The sequence below is a fragment of the Phycodurus eques genome, chromosome 4 (genome assembly GCF_024500275.1).
Source record: "Phycodurus eques isolate BA_2022a chromosome 4, UOR_Pequ_1.1, whole genome shotgun sequence".
Lineage (NCBI taxonomy): Eukaryota > Metazoa > Chordata > Actinopteri > Syngnathiformes > Syngnathidae > Phycodurus > Phycodurus eques.
In genome coordinates this window covers 27,956,788-27,982,792 of record NC_084528.1, presented here as the reverse complement: position 1 = coordinate 27,982,792, position 26,005 = coordinate 27,956,788, and the positions used below count along the sequence as shown (strand labels likewise).

At 43.7% G+C, this 26,005-nt stretch overlaps 1 protein-coding gene across 1 annotated transcript in view; it reads left to right on the top strand.

Moving 5' to 3' along the window:
- Window positions 1-2,209: 2,209 nt before the first annotated feature.
- LOC133401711 (transcription factor HIVEP3) overlaps window positions 2,210-26,005 on the top strand; it is a 54,853-nt gene continuing 31,057 nt past the window's right edge. The window contains 1 exon segment of the mRNA XM_061675005.1: window positions 2,210-2,481. The gene's annotated coding sequence lies outside the window, so the exon portion shown is untranslated.

The following is a 26,005-nucleotide window of genomic DNA, read 5'->3' as shown; positions in this document are numbered from 1 at the left end:
TTCAATGGACAAAAGGTTTGTGACACATCTTTTAATAATTAAATTATTTCCAGTAGGTTTAATGGCCTGAGGTCCATACTGTATAACTACCCGCGACGCTACCTATTTAATAGTACATTACTGACCTTGCATCAAGATGGAGGCACTGTTCTGTCAGTCCAGCTCGGCTACGTACGTCTGTGATTCATGATAAGGAAAAGGACTTGGTAGTTGCTATTAACTGCACATACAGTGGGTATGGAAAGTATTCAGACCCCTTTAAAATGTTCACTCTATGTTATATTGCAGCCATTTGCTAAAATAATTTAAGTATTTTTCCCCCTCATTAATGTACACACAGCCCCCCATATTGACAGAAAAAAACAGAATTGTTGAAATTTTTGCAGATTTATTAAAAAGAAAAACTGAAATATCACAGAGTCATAAGTATTCAGACCCTTTTCTCAGTATTTAGTAGAAAACCCCTTTTGAGCTATTCAACCAATGAATCTTTTTGGGAATGATGCAACAGGTTTTTCACACCTGGATTTGGGGATCATCTGCCATTCCTCCTTGCAGATCGTCTCCAGTTCTGTCACCTCTGATAGTGAATGTTGGGGGACAGGCATTTTCAGGTCTCTCCAGAGATGCTCAATTGGGTTTAAGTCAGGGCTCTGCTTGGGCCATTCAAGAACAGTCACGGAGTTGTTCTGAAGCCACTCCTTTGTTATTTTAGCTCTGTGCTTAGGGTGATTGATTTGTTGGAAGGTGAACCTTCGGCCCAGTCTGAGGTCCCGAGTACTCTGGAGGAGGTTTTCGTCCAGGATACCCCTGTACTTGGCTGCTTTCATCTTTCCTTCGATTGCAACCAGTCATCCTGTCCCTGCAGTTGAAAAACACCCCCAAAGCATGATGCTGCCACCAACATGCTTCACAGTTGGGACTGTATTGGACAGGTGATGAGCAGTGCCTGGTTTTATCCACACATCCCGCTTAGAACTAAGGCCTAAAAATTCTATCTTGGTCGCATCAGACCAGAAAATCTTATTTCTCACCATCTTGGAGTCCTTCAAGTGTTTTTTTTTAGTGTGCTTTCCTAATCAAGTCCAATCAGTATAATCAAACACAGCTGGACTCCAATGAAGGTGTAGAACCATTACAAGGATGATCAGAAGAAATGGACAGCACCCAAGTAAAATATATGAGTGTCACAGCAAAGGGTCTGAATACTTATGGCTGTGTGATATTTCAGTTTTTCTTTTTTAATAAATCTGCAAAATTTTCAACAATTCTGCTTTTTTCCTGTCACTATGGAGTGCTGTGTGTACATTAATGAGAAAAAATGAACTTCAATGATTTTAGCAAATTGCTGCAATATAAAAAAGAGTGAAAAATGTTAGGGGGTCTGAATACTTTCCGTACCCACTGTATGCACATGCGCAGTAAGTCAAAATGGCGGCCGACGTACACAAAGAAAGTTATGCAGCTTTGTAGCTTTGCATTTCTTGTCAGAATATAGTGCATGGTATGTTATTCTTTGATTCTTTTTTATGCTAATCTGAAATTTCTGATACCGGATTTGTTTTTTTCCAGCTCATTCGCGACTCTAATTTGACTTACCGCCAACTCGATCGTAGCTCTAATACATAGGTGTCAAACTCAAGGCCCTGGGAGCCACATCATTTTATGTGGCCCCCGAAAGAAAATCATGTGCGTCGACTTCAATGATTCTTGCTAAAATCTCATATTGTCATATGTACAGTAATAAATAATAATGTTGAAATATTGTCAGTATTTGTTGCTACAACCCCCCCTATTACAGTAATTTCAACAATAGTTAAACCATTATCCCTGACTTCTGATTCCAAAACTAGTTAGCCATCAATTTGTTGTATATATGTAATAATGTGTTATAGATAGATAGATAGATAGATAGATAGATAGATAGATAGATAGATAGATAGATAGATAGATAGATAGATAGATGGATGGGTGGGTGGGAAGTCATGTGATACACGCTTCACATCAACCTTGCTGCTGCTCCATCTGCTTGCTAATTGGAATTAACAGTGCAATACAGTCGAGTACTCTCGGGCAAAGTGCTCCTCCCGACTGCCGGCGGCTGCTGTGTCCCGCTCATGACTATTCATAAGGTGGGCGGGACCGGGCCAGCCCACTGGAGGAGGCTGCGAGGGGGGCGGTGCCCACCGAACCTGCCGTGCGGGGTGGTGCGGAGCCGCGGAGTGCGTTCTGCCGTAATGTTGTTTTGTTGTGGCCGTCAGCTGAATGCGGAGCCGCCGTCCTCTCTGACACCGCGCCGGGAAGCCCCCTGACCCCCCCCCCCCCCCACCCTCGCCCCCCTTCGTCCCTCCCTCCCTCCCCAGGACCCGCGGGGGCAAGGAGAGAGCGGCTCCATCCGGCGCATCGCAATCCAGGAAATGCGGACCGCTGGCCCGTTCCCCACCGGATAAATGGCCGCAGCGCTCGTACAGTAGCAAGCAGGTAAACACCAACCCCGCTAACACGGCTCGTGTGTGGCTTTTGTTGTGATTATGGCAGCGGGTTGTCACGCTGGGTGTGAAGTTGCTGGCAGAATGGCGTTCACGCTTCCACATGTGGGCACTGACGTGAAGTTGGCTCGCTCGTTGTCTTGTACATGAAACGCCGTGTAAAAGAATAATAATAATAATAATAAATGATTATATCGTTTTTGACGAGGGGAACCGGCAAAACGGGCACCGCATAGCAGTCAATTGAAGATTTTGGCGAGGCGGTCCAAACTGCTTCCACCCTTATGTTTGCGCCATAGTGGAGCCCTCGTGCAATATTGAATAATCCCGAATTGATCAGAGAGCATCAGTGCATGCAGGATTGCTATCAAATGTAGACCTGTGAACTTGTTTGTTGTGAACTACACCTACCTACACATGTCACATTTTTACTGGATGACATCATACTTTGCTGCCCAGCTGATTGTGTGCCAACCTTTGCTGAGTGCTCGCAGGATTATGTTAATAGATTTAAATGAGATGTGTGCCATGTGAGGGGCTTGCCTTAAAACATGAGCTCATATTTGTGAGGAACATCTGTCCAGATAACAGGTGGATTACTGATGGGGTCGCCTCAGGGCAAGCCGACTTTTTTTTGGTTTTTTTGTTGTTGCTGCAACTACTCAAGCAACAATATGTATTAATTGTGTATCGTTAAATGACAGCATAGTTCAAATGCCACACTGGTTTGTTTATTTTCATCACCACCTAAAGCAACAACGTGTACTATATATATATATATATATATATATATATATATATATATATATAATATTTATATAATATAATATATATATATATTTATATAATATAATATTTTTTACATTGCAAAAATGTCACAAAAAGTACATAAACAGTAATAACTATATGTGGTGTTAGTAGAAGAACATTTCATTGTTCTGCCTGTCACTATACGTTGTTGGCATAGTTAGATGAAAAATAAAATATTTTTTTGCAGTGAATACATTTTTAAAATTAGTGATTGGGAATCACTACTCCAAAAGAGATGTCACAATTTGTATTTTTTAAAGAAACCACAGCGCACGAGGATGAACAGCCTATCAGAGACAGAAGTCAAGACCGATGTGGAGTCAATCATTTGCGGTGCACTTGCGGGCACACTCGTAGCCGGTCTTTGCTGAAACTATTTAGGATTATCAACCACTGGAAAAACAAACAAAAAACACCCGCTTGTCTGCTTACAAGTTGGGCATAAAACTAGCAAACACAAGCAGAGCAAAGGGACCTCAAAGCAGCTGTGAGGAATCAGAAGCAATGCGGAAGTAGAAACTTTTCTGCACAAAAGGTACGTTTATCACCTCTTTTTGATTTTTCAATTGATTGTACATTTCAAAAATTAATACTTCAAACCAATACTATTTGGCGCAATAGTAACACTGCATTACGAATAACTCATTCTACCAACGTAACAGGTGTGGCTAATATAGGCTTGTATTCAGTATTAATGCTATCTTAGTATTGCTAGCGCTGGTATTTTATTGAAGCCAAACATCGTTCTCTGTGACTATTTATCACAATGTTGCACTTTTAGAATTGCATGCCTATGACTGTGGTGGGGTAGAGAGGGTGCGGTGGAGGGACAATTAGTGAAGTGAGACTACATTGAAATCTTGCTACCGGTTTTAAAACAGCAAGCATCCCCTTTAATTACCGGCTCCACTAAAATGTGTAAATACCTACCCTCAAACACTTTTTTTTTAATAGGAATCAACAATAAAATTACACACAAATAGTATTGCTAATAAACCATTCCATTCCCGTTGTAAAAATACTTAACGTCCATCATAGTAAATATTTGGTACTCTCTGCAGTTTAGTATATAAACACTCCCTGCCACAGTTTCTCTCATTTGCAATGGCAACCAAATTTAGTGGTCTATAATATTGGTGGCCTAGCTGTTGCAGTAAGTTACTGTACAAACTTTGCCGCACACTAAAATGTGAATGAATGATGAAAGACCTGCTAATTTATAGCAATAAATAAGGCTGGGGGCCGTCCAAATGCCAGAAAAGTATTTAAACATCTATTTAAACCAACTGGGCACATGGCATCTTTTCATGAGGTGTTTAGAATTCAAATCTGAGGCCATCGTCCTCAGTCGGAAAAATCTGGAGTGCCTTCTCCAGGTCAAGGAGGAGATCCTTCCTCAAGATGAGGAAGTCCATTATGACAGAGTCTTTTTCATGAGTGAGGGAAGAATGGAGCAGGAGATCAACAGGCGGAACCCTGTATCAGTCTGTCGTGGTGAAGAATGAGCTGGGCCCAAAGGCAAAGCTCTCGATTTACCGGTCGATCTACGTTCCAAACCTCATCTATAGGTCACAGGCTGTCGGTCATGACCAAAAGAAAAAGATCGCCGACACAAGCGGCTGAAATTTGTTTCCTCGGCAGGGTGTCCGGACTCTCCCTTCGAGATAGGGTGAGAAGCTCGCTCATCTGGGAGGGCCTCAGAGCCGAGCCGCTGCTCCTCCGCATCGAGAGCAGCCAGATGAGTTGGCTCGGGCATCTGGTGAGGTGTTCCGGGCGCGTCCCACCGGGAAGAGACCCCGAGGACGATGGAGGGCTTTGTGTGTCCCAATGATCCTCGGAGCTCTGTTGTCTGGGGCTTTATGCCCCTGGCAGGGTCACCCATGGCAAACAGGTCCTAGGTGAGGGACCAGTCAAAGCACGGGCCAAAGACCCCTTATTATGACGACAAAAAATGGACTCGGTTTCCCTTGCCCGGATGAGGGTCACCAGGGTGCCTTTCTGGAGCCAGGCCTGGAGGTAGGGCTCGAAGGAGAGTGCCTGGTGGCCGGGCCTGCACCCATGGGGCCCGGCCAGGCACAGCCCGAAAGGGTAACGTGGGTCCCCCTTCCCATTGGCTCACCACCTGTGGGATGGGCCAGAGGGGTCGGGTGCAGTGAGCTGGGCGGTGGCCAAAGGCGGGGACCTTGGCGATCGGATCCCCGGCTACAGAAGCTGGCTCTAGGGACGTGGAATGTCACCTCTCTGGCAGGGAAGGAGCCTGAGCTGGTGTGTGAGGTTGAGAAGTTCCGACTAGATATAGTCGGACTCGCCTCTATGCACAGCTTGGGCTCTGGTACCAGTCTTCTTGAGAGGCGTTGGACTTCCAGTCTGGAGTTGCCCACGGTGAGAGGTGCCGAGCAGGTTTGGGTATATTTATTGCTCGGCGCCTGTACGTTGGTGTTCACCCCGGTGGACGAGAGGGTAGCCTTCCTCCGCCGAGTGTGGGGACGGATCCTGACTGTTGTTTGTGCCTATGCACCAAACAGCAGTTCAGAGTACCCACCCTTTTTAGGAGGCCTTGGAGGGGGTGCTGGAGAGCGCTCCCGCTGGGAACTCCATCGTTCTGCTGGGGGACTTCAATGTTCACGTGGTCAATGACAGTGAGACCTGGAAGGGCGTGATTGGAAGGAACGGCCCCCCCGATCAGAACCCGAGCGGTGTCCTGTTATTGGACTTCTGTGCTCATCACGGAGTGTCCATAACGAAAGCCATGTTCAAGCATAAGGGTGTCCACACGTGCACTTGGCACCAGGACACCCTAGGCCGCAGTTCGATGATCGACTTTGTGGTCGTGTCATCGGACTTGCGGCCGGATGTCTTGGACACTCGGGTGAAGAGAGGGGCGGAGCTGTCAACTGATCACCACTTGGTAGTGACTTGGCTCCGATGGTGGGGGAAGATGCCGGTCCGACATGACAGGCCCAAACGTATTGTGAGGGTCTGCTGGGAACGTCTGGTGGAATCCCCTGTCAGAAGGAGTTTCAACTCCCACCTCCGACAGAACTTTGCTCATGTTCCGGGAGAGGCGGGGGACATCAAGACCATGTTCCGCGACGCCATTGGTGAGGCGGCCGACCGGAGCTGTGGCCGTAAGGTGGTTGGTGCCTGTCGTGGCGGCAATCCCCGAACCCGTTGGTGGATGCCAACGGTGAGGGATGCCGTCAAGCTGAAGAAGGAGTCCTATCGGGCCTTTTTGGCCTGTGGGACTCCTGAGGCAGCTGATTGGTACCGGCTGGCCAAGCGGAATGCAGCTTTGGTGGTCGCTGAAGCAAAAACTCGGGCATGGGAGGAGTTCGGTGAGGCCATGGAGAAAGACTTATGGACGGCTTCGAGGAAATTCTGGTCCACAATCCGGCGTCTCAGGAGGGGGAAGCAGTGCACCATCAACACTGTGTACAGTGGGGATGGGGCAATGCTGAGCTCGACTCGGGGCGTTGTGAACCGGTGAGGAGAATACTTCGAAGACCTCCTCAATACCCCCGACACGCCTTCCCATGAGGGAGCAGAGTCTGGGTTCTCTGAGGTGGGCTCTCCTATCTCTGGGGTTGAGGTCACCGAGGTGGTTAAAAAGCTCCTCGGTGGCAAGGCCACAGGGGTGGATGAGATTCGCCCGGAGTTCCTCAAAGCTCTTGTGTGGCGGTCCTGGTTAACACGCCTCTGCAACATCGCGTGGACATTGGGGACAGTGCCTCTGGATTGGCAGACTGGGGTGGTGGTCCCCCTTTTTAAGAAGGGGGACCGGAGGGTGTGTTCCAACTACAGGGGGATCACACTCTTCAGCCCCCCTGGTAAGGTCTATTCAGGGGTGCTGGAGAGGAGGGTCCGTTGGGAAGTTGAATCTCAGATTCAGGAGAAGCAGTTTGGTTTTCGTCCTGGCCGTGGAACAGTGGACCAGCTCTACACCCTTGGCAGGGTCCTCGAGGGTGCATGGGAATTCGCCCATGTGTTTTGTGGACTTGAAGAAGGCGTTCGACCATGTCCCTCGGGGGGTACTGTGGGGGGTGCTTCGGGAGTATGGGGTACCGAACACCCTGATACGGGCTGTTCGGTCCCTGTACGACCGGAGTCAGAGTTTGGTCCGCATATCCGGCAGTAAATCGGACTCGTTTTCAGTGAGGGTTGGACTCCGCCAAGGAACGATTCTGTTCATAACTTTTATGGACAGAATTTCTAGGTCGATCTACATTCCTACCCTCACCTATGGTCACGAGCTGTGGGTCGTGACCGAAAGAACAAGATCCCGGGTACAAGCGGCCGAAATGAGTTTCCTCCGCAGGGTGTCCGGGCTCTCCCTTAGAGATAGGGTGAGAAGCTCGGTCATCTGGGAGGATCTCAGAGTAGAGCCATTACTCCTCCACATCGAGAGGAGCCAGATGAGGTGGCTGGGGCATCTGATTCGGATGCCTCCCGGACGCCTCCCCGGTGAGGTGTTCCGGGCACTTCCCACCGGGAGGAGACCCCGGGGACGATCCAGGACATGCTGGAGAGACTACATCCTTCGGCTGGCCTGGGAACGCCTCGGGATCCCCCCGGAAGAGCTGGATGAAGTGGCTGGGGAGAGGGAAGTCTGGGCGTCCCTGCTAAAGCCACTGCCCCCGCGACCCGACCTCGGATAAGCGGTAGAAAATGGATGGATGGATGGATGGATGGATTTTAAAATAGGTTTCCAAGTCCAACATGAGATGTTTAAGTTGTCCAATACCTAAAGTTTACTCTCCTCTAGGAGGAAAATAAATCACCAAAAGAAATTTGATTAAGGTCTACAAACATTTGAATCCATCTAATTGATCAATTATAATTATTTCAAAAGGTCAGAATTAATTGCGTCATTTTTGCAGTTGGTAGTTAAGTCACCAAGCTAAACTACTTGTGAGAAATAGGGCTTCTGACTATTTGGGTATGTAATCTGCAAAAAAAATAAATAAAAAAAGCCAGATATAAACACCATGTGTCCTGTTTGTTTTATGTATTCATCAATGTTGAACGCAGACCATCTGCCTTCAAATCACAGTAATGTCAACTAAGTTATATATCAGGAGAATATTGTGAAGATTTTACAAAACGCAATGACATGAGTAGGAAAAGTTTGCTTGAGATACACGTGCAGTCCCACGCATTTTTGGGTTAAAGTCAGTCATCGGGGCACTGCTGCGGCATACCTCCTCAGCTCTGTTCTGTAAATGACTGCATAGAAATACAGTACAGTATCAGGCCACAGTGGTGAGGGGGGCTGAGTGGAGACAGGCCAATATGCAATTATTTCTTATTGAATCAGCACAAAGCGGCAGGCTCATGGTGCGCCGCTCTTGTCTGGATGGAGACCACTTGTAGTGCTGGCTAAAGAAAGGCGCTAACTCAGCAGGCGCCCAAGGAGTGCGCCGCTCTGTGTCCTTTTTTTTTTTTTTTTTTTTTTTGGACAAAAATTTAGATCATAATGCAGTAGATCCTTGAAACATCCAGGAGGTACTGTAGCCATTATTGCCACATATGGTTTCAACATTGTCCACAATAACATGGGTAGTTTCAAAAACAGATTTGGCCTTTTTCCCACACAGAATTTGGTGGCTGAAGTAGTTAAGTGAAACCGTATGGACTGACAAGCTCAACAGATTCCCTTCCACAAGCTCAACAGTCCCTTCCAGGATGTTGGTCGACATCATTTGTTCATATTTGGAAACACTAATTATTTTATCTTTGGGGAGCAATAATGGAAAAGGGATTGTTTTTCAAAGTAACATTCCTAACGGTCATACAAACATAAAAATATGTGAACCACTGTAATAATGAAAAAGTAAATTCGTTGTTGTCATGCAAGTGTAAAAATAAGTTTATCACTCTTGATAGTGCGATGTAAAAACAATAATGCTTTAAATGCGAGCGCTTACCCTCACATACTGTATGTATTGTGCATATTTGTCTTTGTCTTTTTATGTTCGTCTCTTAACACCTTTTAAAAGCTGTTCTTTCTTTTGAAAGATTTTGTAAAAAGGGCAAAGAAAACAAAAGGGCAGAGTTGATCCTGTGATGCTTGCGGCACTGAGTTCACGTGAGGTAACCTGAAGTATTACACAATAGGCTGATGTCTCTGACGCGTTTGACTTAAGGAGATTGCAAATGGTTGCTCGTCTCCTGAGCACTGTTTAGGTGCACTTCTGTGTGGCATCAATTCCCCCAAATCACTTTAGGGGCTGGACAAGATTGAGTCTCCCTTGTGTAAATACGCAGAGGTGATAAAAGTACTCGCACTATCTACTTAAGTAGAAGTACGGTAAAAATAGAAATCCTCATTCAATTCCTGTACTGATGGGAAAAGTAAAAAAAAAAGCACACACTTTGAAATGTAGCAAAGTACAAAAGTAAAACAAAAAAAAACTATAGGCCCGCGACCCTAGTGAGGAGAAGCGGCTCAGAAAATGGATGGATGGATGTTCCTATAGGTTTGATAATGTTGTGAGCTAATGATAACTGAAAAAAATACAGCCTACTTGTATGTTGTTGTTTTTTTTTTTTTTCAAATCAGAAGAAAAATTTTGAATGCAAGAAGCTCGGGTTTTTAGGCAGGCACAAGATGCAACACATTCGCCACGAGTCATTAATGTAGCTGACCACATCAAATATTTATCTTAAGGGAATGCATGGGGAATATCTTCGCTTCTCTGAATCTGTTGCCATTGTCGTTAACATGCCCCCGTGTTGCTGCTGTCCCTGTTTATTCCACCCCATAAGACCCCGAGATCTCAATCAATCAAGATCTCATCTCCGTTTGACTTGAACTGTCTCTATTTGTTTTTTTTTTTGTTTGTTTTTTGTTTTTTACATCATCACCTGCAGAGATTGAAAAATGCAACAAGCCTATTTTGACAAAGGAGTAGAAAGTACAGCTGTCTGTTTTCAACAGTAAAAGTAAAAAGTTGTCAGAAAAATAAATAAGTAGTGGAAGTACAAATACCTAAACAAAATCTATTTAAGTAGGTCTATTTGTTACTTCCCACCACTGATAATACAGTACATTGCATTTTAGCTTGCTGAAAGTTAACTTTTTGAGACATTGTCACAGTGTGTCCTGTTATCTTTCCCCTTTTTATTATTTACCTACAAAAGCTTACATCAGGTGATTTGTCTGGAGCAATAAAATGTTTTCACCAGTTTGAGAGTTTTTACCATGTGTCTGCATATATGCCCATCTACTCTATCACTTTGTTGTGATAGACTAAAATAGCACTTGGCAGCCTATAAATGTGTTTACATGTGGTCCAGACATTTGTTTGGTGTGGAAAGAGTTTTTTTCTTTTTTTTTTTTTAAAACCCTGGAATGGGCAAAATATACATTCTTTTAAATACTCCTATACAAGTGGACTTATAAATAAAAGCTGTGGGTCAGACATACGTTTCATATTTTTACACCAGAAATATACATAAATGTGTTTTTTTTTTAGGAATGGATGGATAGGTTTTAAAGCTGGATCTGACTTACTGGTGTGGGACCTGTTTGCTAGTGCTCTACTTTGCCCGTTTATGACAAAGTTTTGGAATTAAGTATTTGGCTGAATTAAGACTTGTGCAATAAATGCACCTCCTTCTGATTACAGGAGACTTGTGTGAGTGTGTGCGGCCGGCCTGCGTGTGTTCTTCCATGCTTCCCACTGGCGCAACACTTACAGTAAGATGGAAAAGGGCACTTTTTCTGCCAATTAACACAGCAACACTTTGTGCGCTCTATTCCTTCTTTCACCTGGCATCTGCTCGCTACTCCACCGCGCTGACTCAGCCTTGCAGGTGGCAACGTGTTGATATAAGTGCACCCGATGCCAACGGTAGAGTGGTCGTGTGGAGTTGCTGCCGCCTCAGACCTCCCCTTCTCGTGCAGATAATCCGCTGTGATAACCACTGATGGAAAGATCAGAAGCTAATGTGCAGGTTTTGTTTTCTTTTAGACATGGAGACGGTTTGGTTTTAATGTCTTTTTTTTTTAAATTTTTTTTTTTACGGGGCGTTGAACAGATGGCGTCGTGTTTGTGGTACTGAAGAAAAAGTGAGCACGTGTGTTCGGTGAAGGTCTAGCCCGCTTGACTGATTACTCGAAGCACTGAATGTGCTTGCGTGTGTGAGCATGCTAGACATTTTTGTTTTCTTGCAGACAACATGCAGCAACTATGTCACTTGTCTGCTACAATAAAAATAAAAGTCAGGCAATAAAATACTGGTGACTGGACTCTTTTTAATGTATCTACAAGGTACTACAAGTGGTTAGCATGTCTGTTTTATAGTTCTGAGGTTCGGGATTAGAATCTCAGCCGATTTATGGAGTTTGCATGTTCTCCCGGTGCTTGCATTGCTTTTGTCGGGCAGTCCGGCTTTCTCCCACATAGCCATGTTCCCCGTTAGCCAGAGGCTGAGCTGCGCTGTTTTTGTTGACGCAGGCGAAGAGAGCACTCGTGAGTAATATTTCCTGTCACTTACCTAATATGTCCCATATGGGAATTTTGTACGCCCGTGTGCTGTAACGAAAAAAATCAGAACACGATTACGACCAATATAATTTTCCACTAGCTGTCCACGACCCACCCAAAATGGGTCAGTGACCCATTTTTGGGTCCCGACCCACCAGTTTAGAATCACTGGTCTAGGGTGTACCCCGCCTCTCGCTCACTTGCGACCCGAAAACAAAATGGATGGATATACAGTTTATATAATATGAGCATATTAACATGAGCACAGTCTACAGTCTAAAGACTTGGCTTACCACTTTATTCTCTTTCTGCATCAGTGCGTAGGGTTGCAATGGAGGAATTTGGACATCCGATTCTTAATGTTCTGAACGCCTGTTTCCATGCCAGCGTTGTGTTGAGAAGATTACGGCTGCCTGCCTGGAGGAATTGTGCCATCTTGAAAGTCTACATTGGATGCAGATCCAAAATGTTGCCATGTTCTTCTTCTTTAGGATACAAACTAGTTCAGCCTGAATTGACAGCTTCCAAGTAAGGCCTTCCATTTTGCCTCCAAAATTCCACAAAATTGTCAGTTTATGTTATTTTTTTGTGTGTGTGCGTGTATAATGTTAATATTAATGAAATAGTGAGAGTAATGTTAAGATCGTATTTTTGTCTTTTAATGCGATGTGTGTGCGACGTTTCTTTTAGTGATTAGATTCCTCTTGTATACAGTAATGATTTAGTTGGAGCCATTGGCATTTATACTCACGTACATTTTGAACACTTTCTGTTAATTCTTTTTGACCCACATATACATTAGTCCTACAGATGCATGATTGGGGTCAGTGTATTTTTGACCTGACCTCATGGCAACCTCTCACAATTGAAACCGGGACAAGAATATAAAGTATGTGTGTGGCTGCCCGGCCCTTTCCTCGTTTGTGTTATGTAATGTGCGGACAAGCAGACCGGCAGCAGTGACTCATTGAAAACGTCGCTTTAGGAGGGTTAATCATTACTTGCATCTATCTGTGCTGTTGCAAATTTGAAGGTTTACTTTTGTCCACTGCTCCATTTCATTTGATCAGACAGCGTTATGTTTTTGTGACTCTGAGTCTTGTCTGAGGCTCACAATGTGTCTGGCTTCTCCTCTTTACACTTTGTTATAATCATCATTGTGAATCAACAGCGGGCATATTTTGTGCGTGTGTTGACTTTCCATGGTTGCGAGTGTTGTGTAATAGTTGGATTGTCAGATTTTGTGCTTGTACACCGCAGGTATGTAAGAGAAGGGCTTGGTCCGAATGTCATTGTTGTTAGTGGGGAGGCTATGATCATGTAAGACAGTAAAAAAGTCTTGTGTCACATGGCCAATACATACACATGTGGAAGTGAAAACGGAAAGAAATATGCTTGTTTCATCTCGTCTCATCGTCTGAACATGGTAAATCCACTTAACATTTTTTTTCTTCACCAGGTCTAGACCAACCCTTGATTAGCCGCAGCATTTAAGTGCATGTTTTGTAGCTTTACAGTGTTGAAATTTTGACATGAACAGAGGAGTAAAACACCCTTTCCCATGGAGGGAAATGTGTGTGTTTTTATTTTTGTGTGTATTGATCAATGATGCAGCAGAGGGATTGCATTTCATCGCCAGCTTACCCGCACTTTTCTCTGCTTTGTTACATCGGGTTTGCAGTCACAGTTGTACTAATTGCAGCTGCGCGCAGCATGTCCGTGTGCGTAGATGCATGGAAATTGTACGGCAGCCTATGACCATGCACACGGATGAGTGAGCGTGGGAGACTCGGCACCCGCCCTCACCTCTTTCTTTGTCCTCGCATATACTCTAAGGCGTCCCTGCAGTAACAAGACGTGAAGATTGCAAGGGGATTTCTCCTGTGCGGGAGTCTAAGAGGGGGCTTTTGGGAAAGTCCTTTCAGGCGTGCTGTGCTTCTGATGAGCACATCTCGCTCATATCCCCAAATATTCCCCTCTCGGCTTGTGACCGAAGCACACAATGTTTAAACAAACCCTTCTTAGCTTGGGGAGATCACAACAGGATTTGGTAGAACCAAGAGTTATTTTGTCTTGCCTGATTCATTAGAGATGGGCATTTCTTTGTACAACTATGGTGATTTTATTTTTCTAGCATGTGACAGTCTCTCTGAATGTACTGAACTTCTGTTTCCAGGCCAGTGTCATATTGAGGAGAATAATGCTTCCTGAAAGAGGCCAACATGGATGTAACTCAACTTTCCAAAGCTGACATCATGTTGTCCTTCTTTAGACAGCAATTTAGTTGAGACCGTATCAACAGCACCTATGCTTGTTGCAGCCTCATTTTCTGCAAGACACAATTAACTAACAATCAATTCCACAAAAAAATACAAATAAAAATCTGAATTCTTCACCAATGCATTCCTTTTGTCTACGGTCCTCTGTGACCGTGCAGTTAATTAAAATGTTATGGCTTTAGTGTCTTGGTCATACTGTACATTTTGTGTTATGTAAACAAAACATGAAATAATCCAAATATAACATGTGTGAAAGGCATTATGAAACCCATAAGGAGGCCGGCGTGTGAGTGTGGGTGGCGCACACGTATTGTGTTTGTTACTTACCGCAGTGTCTCTGTTGGCAAGCTGCGCCTTACTTTGTCAGGTAAGGTCATTTAAAGAACGCCTCACTTTAGAAGCTTTTAATTATGCACAAGCATGGTTGACCGTCGTCACTTGGGAAGGTTGTTTGCTCTTCACGGTACTAAAGGTCAAAACCCAACAGATTTCTGTCAGATTTATCCTTTTTCTTGTGGTCTTGGGGATTCTTGTGACACTGGAGTGATTTTCATGGCTATACAGTTAAGTCCCTTAAAGAGATATAGTGTTCTTTTCACTTCACACCATGAGGTGTATTTACTTGTGTTTATGTACACTGCAGAGGTATGCCCCTACATGTTTATATACATTAAATGCATATGATATTTTTGCTGATGCGTCCATATTGCTGCCCCAAAGCGAGGGCGGGTGTTTCAAGTAATTAAAGGTCAATATTTGCCCGAGTGTTCCCTCAAACAACTTTCCTGGCTTGGTCCAGATGGAACACAAGTTCTCTCTGTGTTTCAGTAAAATCAGAGGGCCTGTCATATTCTTGGTCTCGCGGTGCCAGACCTATCTGACTTCCCTAAGTTTACACCATGAAAAAGCAGAGGTTATTCCGAGAGATATGGAAACTCCCTTTTTTTTTTGGGTCAGATTCACCACAAAGGATTAAAGTTTGCAAATCCCCTCGCATCCGTCCCGGAACCTGTGCATGTGGCTAATTAAATTCAGCCGGCGTAGAGGTTTCCCTTTAGCATTAGGATTTTATTCATTAGTTGGTAGAGGAAAGATGCAGAAGCGGTAGTCAAGAAAAAGGGGCCTTATTTTAGTAATAGTTGCCTGTTGAACTTTTGAATTTTGAGTATGTGTTGGTGTCCATCCAAATGTACTGTTCATTCTGTCACAACAGATAAAAAAGACAAATGGCTAGTGAAAGTCCTAATAGTTGTTTTTTAGCCAATTTCTTTTTGGTGGGTTTATACCCTCATGCAATTATTTTGTTGACTTTTGTTCAGTTTAATTGTTTTTTTTGTTTGTTTGGGTTTTTTTTTGCTATGGATTTTAGGCTTACATTGATTACACTAATCAATTTTGAAAATTGTTGGCTGCCCTACCGGCTTGACCATAATTCTAAATATACAGGAGTAGCACGACTTAGTAATGACCCGACTGAACAGCCTTTCGAGATATGAACCCTTGCTCGGACGATTTTTGAGTCCTCCATTGGGAGCAAACAGTTTAAATTACGGGCGCTAGATGGTGACAGCTAATTTCACAACAAGCAACAGTTTGAACAATTCTTGAAAAAAGTGGTCAAGTGCTTGCTTCAAACTTTTTATATCCACACCCAATTGGAGTTTACAGGAAAACTAAAAATTGAACAAAATAAATTTACACGTTTTGTATTTAACTAAACACAACATAAATTTGTCCGATGAAAGTCCGCTAGTTTACTGTTCACACACAATGCCAGATGAGCTCACAAAATTAGCATTGAACATTGTTATAACCCTTCAAGCAATGAATACTTGAACACAAATAGTGCACCAACAAAGACTAATAACTAATATTTCTACAGCTCACCGAGCAGTTGTGACCGTCTTATTCGTTTCTATAGGTATGCATGTATTATACTTCCCCCTGGTGTTCAAGGCACCCACACAAGCAGAAATGTATCAACGAATGCATGGAATCATGAAGCTATTTAATTATGTTATCACAGTTCCCAGGGTCTCCTCCCAGTGGGATGTGCCCGGAACACCTCACCAGGTAGGCGTTCGGGAGGCATCAGAATCAGATGCCCCGGCCACCTCATCTGGCTTCTCTCGATGCGAAGGAGCAGCGGCTGCACTCTGAGATCCTCCCGGATGACCGAGCTTCTCACCCTATCTTTAAGGGAGAGCCCAAACACCCTGCGGAGGAAACTCATTTTGGCCGCTTGTAAACGGGATCTTGTGAGCTCGTGACCATAGGTGAGGGTAGGAACGTAGATCGACCGGTAAATTGAGAGCTTCGCCTTTCGGCATAGCTCCTTCTTTACCACAACGGACCGATACAAAGTCAGCATCACTGCAGACGCAGCACTGATCCGCCTGTCGATCTCCCGTTCCATTCTTCCCTCACTCGTGAAGAAGACCCCAAGATACTTGAACTCCTCCACTTAAGGCAGGATCTCATCCCCGACCCGGAGAGGGCACGTCACCCTTTTCCGACTGAGGACCATGGTCTCAGATTTGGAGGTGCTGATTCTCATCCCAGCCGCTTCACACTCGGCTGCGAACTGCTCCAGTGAGAGTTGGAGATCACGGCTTGATGAAGCCAACAGAACCAAATAATCTGCAAAAAGCAGAGATTAAATACTGAGGCCACCAAACTGAACCCCATCTACGTCCCGACTGCGCCTTGAAATTCTGTCCATAAAATATATGAACAGAATCGGTGACAAAGGGCAGCCTTGGCGGAGTCCAACCATCACTGGGAACGAGTCCGACTTACTGCTGGTACCCCATACTCCCGAAGCATCCCCCACGCTCCCCGAGGGACACGGTCGAACGCCTTCTCCAAGTCCACAAAACACATGTAGACTGGTTGGGCGAACTCCCATGCACCCTCGAGGACACTGCTGAGGGTGTAGAGCTGGTCCACTGTTCCACGGCCAGGACAAAAACCACACTGTTCTTCCTGGATCTGAGATTCGACTTCCCGAAGGACCCTCCTTTCCAGCACCCCTGAATAGACCTTACCAGGGAGGCTGGGGAGTGTGATCCCCCTGTAGTTGGAACACACCCTCCGGTCCCCTTTCTTAAAAAGGGGGACCACCACCCGAGTCTGCCAATCCAGAGGCACTGTACCCTGATGTCCATGCGATGTTGCAGAGGCGTATAAACCAGGACAACCCCACAACATAAAGAGACTTGAGGAACTCCGGGCGAATCTCATCCACCCCCGGGGCCTTGCCACCGAGGAGCTTTTTAACCACCTCGGTGACCTCAACCCCAGAGATAGGAGAGCCCGCCTCACAGAACCCAGACTCTGCTTCCTCATGGGAAGGCGTGTCGGTGCAATTGACGAGGTCTTCGAAGTATTCTCCCCACCGACTCGCAACGTCCCGAGTCGAGGTCAGCAGCGCCCCATCCCCACTATACACAGTGTTGATGGTGCACTGCTTCTCCCTCCTGCGACGGCGGATGGTGGACCAGAATTTCCTCAAAGCCGTCCGGAAGTCTTTCTCCACGGCCTCATCAAACTCCTCCCATACCCGAGTTTTTGGACTCCTTCTTCAGTTTGACGGCATCCCTCACCGTTGGTGTCCAGCAAACGGGTTCGGGGATTGCCGCCACGACAGGCACCGACCACCTTACGCCCACAGCTCCGGTGGGCCGCCTCAGCAACTCTAACTCTATATCTCAACAATTGTGTACTTAATTGTTCTCAGTCTTGGCACGTTTCCAGCATTTCCATTCAAATAGATTTAATGTATTTAGACAAAATAACTTTGCTGGGTCTTTATGAATTAAGAAATGTAGACATTTTTATCAAGACACAGCTTCAGTACTATTATTTCCTCTTTGGTTCAGATAAAACTGTAATCCATACTAAATAATTTTTGGGAGCCACCTCTGTAAAACGTTTTCAGTTTTGCCTTCAATATTGCATCATATTACCGACCCCACCTAACTGCCGCCTCTAAGGATCCCAGTAGTATTTTTTGTGTCTGTGTTTTACGCTGTTTCAAAATAGATTTGTGAGATTTCATACCCATTGTCTTGCAATGCCTGGAAATTGTTAGTTCAACAGCCGAACAAAGGGCCTCTCATATTAACGCATGTGTAACTGTCACAAGTTTGTACTCATAATCAGAGTTAGACAGCAGCACGCAGCAGTGAATCACTACAACATCAGTAAATAATCCTCTGTCACATTGGTCACAATCTCCTGGTGGAAGAACCTCTGAAGATGAATCAGGTGCAGTTCCTTCCGAGCATGAGTCTCTGTGAATAGTCAACCTGTCGCCCATATATTGCCCCATCCACCAAGATGATTACAGAGGCGTCTCTCAGTGGCATGGAGACACAATATTGTCCCTCCACCCCGTCCTCCTCGTCCTCTTCCTCCTCCCTTTTTCCAGAGCAAAACCCCAGAGTTGCTGACACAGACTCACCCATTGTGTAATTGAGAAAATAAACAGATGATGGGGGGAAGAAAAGCATGTGGTGCCCGTCATAGGACTATGTGTTTATCCTTGGCTGTGGGACATCGAAGTCAGTTTTCATCACTGTTTGGAGAGCGAGAACGGATGAGGTGGGAGAGATTCTAGGTGAGTGGGTGTCCCGAGAGTCAATGTGGGCAAACAGTTGAGGCTGACTCCAACATATCCGTAAGCCTGTGTACATCTTCTGCACTGACTTTATTTAAACATGCGTTAGGTTAGGTGTTATAAATTAACTTGATTGATCACGTGGAATTTGATCGGTCAAACATTTTGTATAGATGATGTTATGTTGTTTAATTGCTAGCCAAATTGGAAAATAATCGATTTCACTGTTTGGAAGCAGCCAAGAAAGGGTGCAACTAATTCAAATTTTCTGCCTAATTTGGCAAATTTGGTACCTTTGGAGCTCGTGTTCAGGTGCTGGCCTAACATTGTTCACTGGGCTGTGCCTGTATTGATTGTTATATTTTTGTACTTTTGTCCAGCGCAAATCATTCTTTCATTCACAAAGAGGGAACTTTTCGTCTTTGCCTCTAAAATCAATATTGAAGTGTGGTACTTTGGACACGTGACTATCAGGTCTGCCTCACAGTTGGCTGTTCTGGGTTCGAATCTCAGCTCTGGCCTTCTGGTTTCTTCCCACATTCCTAAAGCATGCACCTTAGGTTAATTGAAGATTCCAAATTGCCCGTATGTCTGAATGTGATCGTGAATGTTTGTCTGTATATTTCTACGAACATTGTGTACCTTGTCATCTCTGTGCTCCTGCTTCAAAACCAATTTCCCTTTAAGGGACAAATAAAGAGATTCTGATTCTGAATGGCTGGCAACCATTCTAGAGTGTACAATTCTTTTTGCCCAAAGTCAGTTGGGATAGTATCCAGCTCACCTGTGATCCTGGACAGGATAAGCGGTGAAAAATGGATGAATCCATCTGTCTTGGGATCTCCTTTATAGGTAGGATCCTTGTGTGACAAAGTTAACGACATTAAACAATAATAAAAAATTAAGCTTAATCTTTCAAAAGTAGGGCTTCATGTAAAAACATTGAATTACATTGTGAAAGTGGGCTTTGTCCTTTTCTGGGAAAAGGACAAAGAATGCTAAAGGAAACTTTACTTCGATCTAAGGTGTTTTCAATTATATACAACAACCAGCAGTCAGCAGCCCTGTTTTTTGCATCCAGGTTGTCCCAGAGTTTTGCACCGTCAGCAACAACGAGGAGCGACCCCAGCTAGGTCACCGCAGAGTTTGAATATTCATCATTTGTGCTGGTGCCATGTTTGTACTCTGAGGAAACGTTTGCCCTGGCCGTTCGCCATAGATGAGAAGTAAAGACGTTCTGGTTTATCTTTGGATGGATTTGACTGGGACTAAAGTATCCTCAGACAAATTAGGAGCTGCTTGAGTGTTAGCAGGTGGCCAGCAGTGGAGGGTTCAGCTCCCTTGACTCCTCTCCGCCTTGTGCTCTCGGGTTCGGTTTCTGCCAAACAGATTCCTAACTAGGTGCTATCTGTGTAGCTAATGGGCATTCTTGAAGAATACACCAGCTGAAGCAGCAGGACTGGTTTGCCGCTCACGGCCACTGAGTAGGTGTCCATTACTGCAGGAGTGCCTAAATTGCACAGAAGAGGGTGAAGAAGAGAAATACCAGTGAAAGCTTGTGTGTTAAAAGAGATGGGTTGTGGCAGTGTTTCTCATCCAGGGGTCCGTAGAGAGCCACCGGGTTGGGGTGTCCGAATCAATCTTCATTGTAAGAATGTGAGAAAGTTGCCCAGTTTTCCGTTAGAATTTTAAAGTGGTTCTAGCAGTCAGTACAGAGTGAGGAGAAATGTAAGGAGAGCTGTTGCGCCAGTGGTTGGAACTGTGCCTTACAGCAAGAGGGTCTCGGGTTTGAGTCTTTGTCACCTCAAGTCATTCTATGTGGCGTTTGCGTGTTTTTTCCCACTCTGGTTGTGTGTTTGGATTTATACGGCTTCGCTAGTGCAACAACATTTATGGTAGGTTCATTGAATGAAATATTTGTCTGTTGCAACTCTATTTGTCTTGGTTAGAGGCAGTCGGTTTTTCACTTTCTCAGTAGCCACGGGGTACTGCGAAAACCATGTAACATTGAATGTATCAGTCGAAATGAAGACACGCTAACAAACAACAACACAAGATTCTCCTGTATTTACTTCTTGGCATGTGACTGCTGGGAAGGAGACAAACTTAATCGAGAGGAGACGGACAGCTAGAAAAAGGACGAGAGGAGATTTTGGTGTATGCAGGAGCAATTGGCAACCAACAGTTGCTTATGTCACCTATGTGCGTGTATTGAAAGAAGAAGAAGAATGAATACCACCAAAATACCACTTGATGTTAGAACAGTCAAATTGTATCACTTCAACAGACTTCCTTGACTCTAATTGCTACTTTCCTATTAGGCAGAGCTTTAGCGCCATTTTATGGCATCACGGGGTGTAGTAGAAAAAGCATCAAAAATGTGAATAGTTGAGGATAAGTTCCATGAACAAACAAACGAAAAAAAATCTAATAGGTGAATTTATGAAGAGTGAACTGCGAATAGGTGGGGGTTCACTGTACTAAAAATAGTAAAAATGTACCTTGGTAGTACTAAAAGGCAGTAGAGCCGAGTAGATGTAATCCAGTGGCAAAGGGGGTAGGTCAACTGGTGCAGGCTTCCCGTAACCCTACAAAGGAGATGCTACTTTATATACTGTAGAAAACTGACAAATAGTTTGTTGGTGGTTGAGTTTGGGGTTCTGTTTGATCCGGAAATTGCAGTTACATTGTCGCATTTTCTTCCTTAGCCGTAGATGTGCCAATCTGGGTAGGAATTTATGAGACAAGCAAGAGGGCAGGTTCCTCCTGAACCTGTTCTGTTTGTTTCACAAGTGCAGCGCTAGTTTTCAGAAACTGCACTTTTCCATGCTGAAAATATCTCGGGATAATGTTTCCTGCCGCCAACCGTTGTAATTCACACTTTATTGCTTTTCTGTGCAACAACAGTGTGATATGATTATCCTCAGAGTGTGTGTGTGTGTGTTGTTTTTTTCCCCCCACAGTGTGCATTGTGTAGCATTGGTTTCAGCGCCGTCATCTCTACAGTCGAGATGGTGTTGTCAAACATGCCTTTATGACTATTCACCAATGTGCCTCTCCTCTGAAGCAACATTGGAATTCAAAGAGGAGGGCAGCTATTTATGCATTCAACACCAGTCATCTTTTCAGTATTCCCACTTTGACTGTCAGTCATTTCCAGCCGCGGCTGCTTCCAAATGACTTCAGTGTGTTTTGTTAGGTTTTCGGTGACGTACTGTAGGAAATATTTGATAATTATTCGATGAGGTTTTCCTTACAGAGGAAAAGAGATCGGCCGGTCACACATTAGTACTTCATACCATCAAGTGTGACTAAGCTTTGCATTCAAGTTAACACAAGTGACACAACTCCCTCATGTCTGAATGATCATTTGAGATTTACAGTAAATCCTTTTTCTCACAATAAACTATAAATAGTGACGTCATATCAATAGTGGACTCCATCCATCCATGCATCCATTTTCTTTACCGCTTATCCTGACTTGGGTCGCGGGCCGCTGGAGCCTATCCCAGCTATCTTTGGGTGGCAGGCGGGGTACATCCTGAACCGGTCGCCAGCCAATCGCAGGGCACATACAAACAAACAACCATTCGCACTCACATTCACACCTACGAGCAATTTATAGTCTTCAATTAACCTGCCATGCATGTTTTTGGGATGTGGGAGGAAACCGGAGTGCTCGGAGAAAACCCACCCAGGCACGTGGGGAGAACATGCAAACTCCACACAGGCGGGCCCAGGATTTGAACCCCGGACCCCAGAGGTGTGAGAAAGATGTACTAACCAGTCGTCCACCGTGCTGGCCAATAGTGGACTCTTGTATCATATTTCCTAGATGGGAAAGTTAACGATCAAAGAGTGACTCATTGGTCATTTCTAGTTTTATAGTGATATGAGATGGTTGGATCTAAAAGAAAGATGTTTTTTCTACAATGAAAATTGTATTCTTGGTGGTACATAGTGCTCACCTGTGTTCCTGAACAGGATAAATGGTAGAAAATGAATAAATAAACCAAACTAGAAAAAGCTGTAGGTTTATTCAACTTATCTTTGCTCAGCATAAGCATTAAAAAATATGAACATCCACTTGAGATACCGTATGTTTTTCTTCCGCCTCACTAGTGTCCAAGCTAGTGGGACCTAATGACTTCTGCTCTCTGTATGGGCGAATGTGAGCGCAAACAAAATTTAAAGATCAATTAATGAATTTATTATGCCCATCTCTATTGGCCAATTGTCCTTGGTCAAGATGTTTTCGAAAACATTTCCGTCTTTATGCCACTTATGTCAGTTTTTGAAATGAAAATGGATAAGAGCTGTTGTTCCACAACACCAGAGTTTGGAAAAGTACTGAAAATGCTTGTACGGGATGTTAAGTGTTTTGTGTTGGCGCGTGTGACCCCAAAACAACAATGGTGGACCACAAGGCTCTCTGAGTTTGGAAAAAAGAAATCAAAACAAAACAAAACTCTACAGCTAAGTATATATTTACGGTGCAAATACTATGTGTCGCATCGATGCATTTTTAACATCATGAGATTCTCTTCTTGTACTGTTCAAACTTTGTATTGGATATAATGTTTTGAGCAGATGATTTACGATAAATGTATGTTTTGCTGAAGCAAGACTGATACAAGTACAGCGGACCCCTGCATCCTCACAGTTTGGTACCCATAGATTCACTTATCTTATTGTTTCTTTTGATTTTTTTTTTCAATTTTCTTTTTTTTAACCTCTTCAACATGCTTACTGGTGGTGTGGGCTTACCCCCCTGCCAAAAATATATGTATATATATATTTTTTTTTTCAAATGAAATTACAATAGGCATTTTTTTTTTTTTTAAATATGTGGATCATTAATCGTAATAATAATAATTATTATTATTATTAATTATCCACAGATTTTCGCTATTCGTGGTTTGACCTGAGTTTAAATTTGTTTTTCAATGTGAAAATGCAATGCAAAGCTTGAAGACGTGTGCTTTGTGGAAGCATGTCGGATTACAGTATCTTTCTGCACTTCATTACAAGCTGAGAGAAGCATAAACACATCGTAAATAAATGTTAACCATTTTATGTACAGTTATAGCATGTACTCATTTGAACACAGACATTCCAGACAAGATCACTTTCACCTTTGAAAACGTTAAACATGCACTTACAACACGCAATTATGGTTTTGTTACATTTATTTTTACGAAATATTTTGCTGTAAAGCATTTTTTGTTGTTGTTCCTGGTAAAAACAAAACAAAATATGAAATTGGACAGCAATGACATATACAAACGAAAGGTGTTCAATACACCAGGAGGGCAAACACTCGGTGCCCGCCAACCACTGGCCTGGCATGCACGTTTCAGGTTCGTAAGAATGGGGACCATTTTGACAATGTTATCTCTGTACATGAATGTTTTCCATTTTTACTAGGTCATGTAAACGGACTCGCACAGATCTTCCATTTGTGTAATCACATTTTAATGTACATAACGGTAATGGGCTTACAGGAAATATTTTTGCTTGCACTGTTTGTTCTAGATTCCGGCTTTATTGACATGTACTCTTTCCATAAACAGCATGTGATTTAATGGCAAGATGTTAACATTTGCCAGACCACAATGAGCAAAGTTAAAACTGCTGGCAGGTAAAAGTGGGTTTATTTGCTTGTACCGTATATTGGACTATTTGTGTTTCTGCTTGGTATCAGTGTAAGTGTTCATATATTAATATATGTGTCAAACTTTAGGAGCTGTAACATCCAGATAGTGTTCTTTGTGAGTCTTGGCTCACTTCTCAAGTGCAAACATTTGCAAGCTTGCTTTTTACTGTACCTCAGTCACTTTGTTGGTCTTATTTCCACTGCATTTTCCCTTCCTATAGCAGCACATTATTTGCAGGATACTCAGAAATGAAGTTTTTTTTTTTTTTTTTTAAAGTAGCAAAAAAAAAAAATATGAATGAGTAGTATTTTCCTCATGGGTTTTTCCTACAGTTGGGAATGTACTTTGGTAAATGTGATTTTTGTGAAGCTAAAGAGGACACCCTAATGAAACTGTAGTGTGTTCTATATTGTAAGATTATGTCTTGAAATAATAATTATTAAATAATTGTTGTGTTTGCCATAGATAATGGGTGTCCTGGCTGGTTCACCATTAATATTGAACAGTCAAACAGGTCAACTGTTGGGTTAGATGCTATTGTTCTTATGACAAGTCAATGTACCATCAAAATAATTTGGAGGCATGTTGTTTTAATGTCGAAATATGACATAGTGATACTTTGTGATACTTTGAGAGGTGCCCTGCGACAGAGATCTGGAGGAGGTCTGACAGGAACTGGAGGGGCAAGTGCATGGAGAGATTTGTAGGTGAGGAGCAGGATTTTGAATGCAATGCGGGACCTAACCGGGAGTCAGCGGTGATGGATGAGTGTAATTACCGCCATTGCTATTGTGTTTGTGGCCATATATGTCAAAATGTAGGCGTGACTCAAAAACAGTTTGATTTACATAGTTGGATCACTTTATTATCTATGAAGGACCTTGGTGACTTGGCCTTAGATAGTTCATATAGCAGTACAGTGAGCCAAATTTCCCAAACTTCACGTTGCATTTACCAGACAAATTCTGCTGACCACAAAAAAAGTCTGCTGACTTAATTTCCCTCTAGCTCATGTGATTACATTAACAAGCTACATTACAGCTACATTTGGATTCAATTGCAAATTATATTGTCAGGATAAACCTTGTCAAGGAAGTTAACACTAATTCTTTTTAAGTGAACTGAATTTGGCTTTTTACCTGGCAGAGATGAAGTGAGATTAACTCATTGAAAATGATCAGGTAGTGTTAAATGAGAAGGTATTTTTGTTCTCTCTTGATCATTTGGTCTCTCTGCTGTATGGAGGTCAGTTTACCTCATCTTGGGATGTGCGAGGAGGAAGCAAATTGCTTCCCAGCGTGAACAATGCGACTGCTGGACTATCAAATAACCAATTGCTCAGAGGCAATGATTGTACATGTGTGTTCGTGTGTCCTTACAGTAACGCTGGTGACGGTGCACTTCACAGACATAAAGCATCCACAGCCGGCCGGGCAAAGTGGAACAGGAAATCAATAACCCTCGCCACCTATACGACATCAATGCACTGTTTCACATTCTCTATTGTCCTCACTTGTCTTCTCACTGCATTCTTGCACTTTGCGTCTTTGAACTCCATCCCTATTTTAAGGAGATCTTTGCTTGGAAATGATCAGATGGAACTGGGAGGTGGGATGATGCTGCTGTTCAAAGGGGGTGTGCCCACAGGGAGCGTTGATAG